General features: G+C 44.4%; 1 non-coding gene across 1 annotated transcript; it reads left to right on the top strand.

The window, feature by feature from the left end:
- Nucleotides 1-4248: 4248 nt before the first annotated feature.
- LOC111784412 (small nucleolar RNA Z247) lies at nucleotides 4249-4387 on the top strand. Its single transcript, XR_002813534.1, has one exon. It is a non-coding gene; the product is annotated as a small nucleolar RNA Z247 (small nucleolar RNA).
- Nucleotides 4388-5294: the final 907 nt, after the last annotated feature.

The following is a 5294-nucleotide window of genomic DNA, read 5'->3' as shown; positions in this document are numbered from 1 at the left end:
TATCACACTTATTGATCATTGATTTCTTTTCGTAAAGTATACAACTACGAAATAGTTTTTTTTTTTTTTTTAAGTTCCATACTTCCTAAATATAATATAATGGTTTAATTTATAAAATTTGCAAAATAAATAAATAAATATAAAACATCAATATCCACCCATCTTAAATTAAATCACGGTCATCATAACTTACATGATTAAATGTATAATCTTGTAAGCTGGCTCTCTTTTCACCATAAGGAGCGGAGAAAATAACCAACCTTGCTCCCCCCACTAGGTACAACTAAAACCTTGCTCCCCATAGGTGGCTCCCTCCACTAGGCACAACTAAAACCTTTCTCCCCATAGGTGGCTCCCTCCACTAGGTACAACTAAAACCTTGCTCCCCATAGGTGGCTCCCTCCACTAGGCACAACTAAAACCTTTCTCCCCATAGGTGGCTCCCTCCACTAGGTACAACTAAAACCTTGCTCCCCATAGGTGGCTCCCTCCACTAGGCACAACTAAAACCTTGCTCCCCATAGGAGGCTCCCTCCACTAGGCACAACTAAAACCTTGCTCCCCATAGGTGGCTCCCTCCACTAGGCACAACTAAAACCTTTCTCCCCATAGGTAGCTCCCCCCATTAGGCACAACTAAAACCTTGCTCCCGATAGAGCACAACTAAAACTACCTTAGTAATGTACCCTCTATGACTCATGTAACTTACTAAGGGTGACAACTCGACCTATATGGGCCACGATCTCATTTATACATAGATGTGTACAATGAGGATTACATGGTGAACCTTGATTCGGTAACAAACCTCAATCTTGCGATGTACTATAATAAGTTCAGATTGCGCTGAAAACTACTAAAGGAGTTGGCATTGGCTTTGTCATGATATTGGTGAGCTGAACCTTGGAAGATATGAGTCGCACATCAAGTTGATGACTAGATACTCACCGAAAAAATAGGTGGCACCAATGTTGTTACACCATAGGCAAGGCACTCGCGCTTGCGAAATCTCGAGCTCATGCAAGGGGACTTGGATCCAGATTAATTCGGCATCAACAACATTTTTGTATTCGGCCTCTGTACTAGAACGATTGTTTCCTTGAACTCCAAGAGATAAGATTGCCACCAACAAAGATCGCATAGCCTCCAGTGCTTCGACAGTCATCAGGATTCCTGGCCCAATCAGCATCCGAGAAGGCACTAAGAAAACTAGTGCTGGCTTACAAGCCCATATCAATAGTGTCATGTAGATAATAGAGAATTCGTTTGACCGTCACCCAATGTACAGAAGTCGGGGAGGACATGAACTGGCACACTCTGTTGACATAGAAGGAGATATCAGGACATGTTAGAGACAAATATTGGAGATCACCAACGACATTCCGATAGCGAGTAGTATCCTCAGGCGAGAGCTGTAACGCCCCTAATTTTCTCTAACCTAATTAGCGACGTTACTTTATTCTTGCATAATCAACAGAACAAGAATTCACGTAAAACAATAACGACAACCTAACCTAGAAATAACCAACAAAGAACAAGAGGAAACAGTTGCAATAACTATGAACCCAAAAGAATCCAACAAGGCGCCTACGACACTACAAACTCTCCTCAAGATTTCCATGGCCTTCACAACATCCACCGTCAGCCGTACATAGAAGCCTTGCTCTTACCTTAAATATGGGTAGCACGTGGCTTGAGTATTATATAAAATACCCAGTAAGTCGCCCCACTGTTGGGGTAAGCACATAATCATACATACGGATACAAGCAGTCGCACACAATACACATACTTATCACACACAATACACCTACATGAGCACAAGTGTTAAAAGAAAGAAACCGTGAGAGGGGTCTGTCTTCCATTCCTTCCCATGGCCTTAATCCCTTGCTTTGTCTGGGCGGGGGTGGATGCATGGTACTCTCCCACACATGACCCACGCGTGTGACTGTGGGCCCACCAGGCGAGCTCGCAAGCAAACTCCCTGGGCCTGGCTTGGTCGGGTACGTATGACGTACAATACCGGACGCCACGGACAAAGGAGGGCCTGCATGATATCATGGCGAACACAATATCGAACATACGCATCCATACGATCAGTAGCATAACAGGGGAGTGCCCCGGTACATAACCATAGCGTGCATGAGGTTCTTAAGGTTTACCTCCATGGCGTTATACATACAACTTCCATCCCCTCACCGCATTACATAGCATAACTGGGTCAGCATCGAGCAAGCATATCATAGCATACTAGTCGTCTCGTTCATGGCATGCGGGGTTCTCATTACAATCACGACATGTCAATCAAGCTCATACAGGGTAGCAACCATGACAAACGCCATATACATGAACGTGGCATACATAGTAATTCACTGCAGGAATCACATGCATAAACATGGCATACATAGCATTTTACGGCTAGAATCACATACATAAACATGACATACATAGCATTTCACTACAAGGAACATCTAGCCTAGCATACATCAACAACATACATGGTGCATGTAAGGGCCACAGGGCACGCACCAACATACATACATAACTCACGGCAACAGTAAGGTTACTTACCTCTTGGCCTTTGCTGAAGTTACTCGCGATAAGCTAACGTCCACGCCTAACTACCTCCTATAACACCACAATATACACTTAGCGTCCTTTCATGATGTAACCCAACCAACCTTATGTCTAACTATCAAGGTAAGTTCCTATCATGATCTATGTTTAATAATTAAGAGTTACACTGACCTCAAATGCCTAAAATAAGGGCGGGAACGGCTCTAGAAGGGTTGAAAACCAAGGAATCGGTATATTATTTGTATACCAAGCCGTTAAGCCGAGCCGTCGAGCTGAGCCGAGCCGAGCTGCGGAGCCGAAACACTGAGCCGCCAAGCCGAGAGGGTCCCTGGTGGCGCACAGCTCCTGGGTGCATGCTGGTATTGCTAGTCTTGGGCTGGAATGGATATGTGGCCCAACGTCAATGTTTGACGCAGACTGCAAGGCGCGGGCCGCAATAGTGGGCGCACGTTGGCTAAGCGAGCTCACGGGTACCCGAAGAGCCCGACCTACGACACGCTGCTTCGTCTTCCTCACTCGAGGATCCCAATGAACCCTAATCACAGAGTTCGACTGCCGTTCCGATGAGACCATCGCCTTCCGTCGTCCTTGGCAATGCGTCTGTCCCGCTTGTCCCGAAGTACCCTGGCGTCAGTTTGCTCCTACCTAAGGGCTCACAAAAGTCTGAAGTCTCGCGACGCTCTCGATCCCTCATCTAACCTTTTGGCTCCTCCCTCACAGGTACGATAGCGACTTGAAAGGAAAAGACGGCTACTAAGTTACCTAGGGTTTAATATGGGGACTCAAGGCATTAATACTCCCTTGCTGACAAGGCATGCCTCACCGGAAATCATGGGATTTTCGGTGAGATTTAAGGTTTTTTTTTTTTTTTTTTTTTTTTTTTTGCCTTTTCTGAAACCCTTATCGCTACAAGAGCTTTCCACCACCATCCAATAACAACTTCTCACTAGGAAGCATAGGTGTGGGCACGGAGGTGAGTATATTGGTTTTGAACAATAAATCTTGAATGTATTTATGTTATGTCAGAACAAGTCCATTGGAAGTATGGCGGACCCAAGAAAATTACTCAAAGTGGACAATATCATATCATTGTGGAGATCCGTGATTCCTAACATGGTATCAGAGCCAAGGTTTATTCATTAACAATGTCTACCATATCTTCTTCCTCCTCCCCATCCACCATCTCCAACACGATCTCATCTACCACGGCGTTGAACTTTGGCCCAATCCCTCTCCACCACGCTATCACAATTTGTCTCACCAAAAACAACTTCATCATATGGCATGCCCAGCTCCTCCCCTACCTACAGAGTACAAAACTTATGGGCTAACTCGATGGCACAATTGCCGCACGTGCCAACCTGGTCCCTTCCTCAACCGCTACTGATGCTGACCTAGTCTCTAATCCAGTCTATGATCGGTGGTATGATCAAGATAAACAGGTCCTTAGCGGCCTTCTCTCCTCCATGTCTGAGGAGATTTTTCACGATGTGGTTGACGCTACTATGTCCATGGAGGCATGGGATACCCTGCAGCGGATGTTTTCATCGTCAACTCGTGCCCACACTGTTTAGATCTGTGTTAAGCTCATCATGTCCAAGAAACGCGATCTGTCTGCTGTAGATTATTTTTGCAATATCAAAGGGTTAGCCACCGAGCTAGCCGGCGCCGATCCTAGCTTGTGGGATGATGACGTGATAGCGTATCTCCTTGCTAGTCTTGGCCTTGACTATGATCCCTTCATCACCTCGATGACTACTAAGAGTGAAGCCCTCACGCTTGATGATGTGTTTGCATATCTAATGACGTTTGAAACTCTCCAACTATAACACCAAGTTGAACTTTAGTTAAATCCTAGATCTTCGGCCAATTATGTTGGTCGTGGTGGTCAGCAGAAGAACCGTGAGCGTAGGGATCGTGGTCGTGGCTGTTCTAGAGGTGGCGCGCCCTCTCGTTTTGCTGGTAAATTGGTACATCAACACAAGCGCCACTGATCATATCACCAGAACCTAGATCATATTGCTGTGCGTGAACACCATCATGGAGGTGAACAAGTTTAAGTCGACAATGGAGCAGGTTTGCGAATTTTGCATACTAGTTATTCTTCAATTAATACCGTTGCTCGTCCTCTTGCATTGTGTAAACCCAAAGGAGATTCTCTTACTATGAATAGATATGACCTATTCTACGTTTAACACAAAGTACATGGTAAACCCAAAGGAGACAGTGGGGCCTGTAACTTGGTTCTAGTACCTTAGTATACACTTTAGGACACTTACCGATTGTCCAATGCATAACTAAGTAAAAATATTTGCTGAATCGCAAGAAAACAAACTATTTTAGAAAAAAAAAATCATGTGAACTGCCATATTTTAGTGTCTAAATGTCTGCAACGCTAAAAAAAAAACAAAACAAAAAATCGAGAGATAAAAAAAATGAGGGGTCATTTTGCTTCTCAACCCATTATAGGGGTCTTGAGAATTTTCCACAATGCACCTTGCAAGAGAAAAGAGAAAGAAAGAAAGTTGAGAGAAAAACTTGAGAGGAGAAAAGTAACCAGCTGGACTTCTCATCGGAAAACCATCATCGAAGAAAAAGACCAAGACTTACACGCAGGAACTTCTTCTAGAAGAAAAAGAGGACTCGTGTAGTTGAAGTTCCGTTTTGCGTCAAAATATAAGAGGAATCCGCAAGGTAAGATCTCAAATGTTCCTATTCATAT

The sequence above is a fragment of the Cucurbita pepo genome, chromosome 2 (genome assembly GCF_057944985.1).
Source record: "Cucurbita pepo subsp. pepo isolate OVF chromosome 2, ASM5794498v1, whole genome shotgun sequence".
Classification (NCBI taxonomy): Eukaryota; Viridiplantae; Streptophyta; class Magnoliopsida; order Cucurbitales; family Cucurbitaceae; genus Cucurbita; species Cucurbita pepo.
The sequence above is the reverse complement of the archived record's forward strand: the minus strand, read 5'-3'. Positions and strand labels throughout refer to the sequence as shown.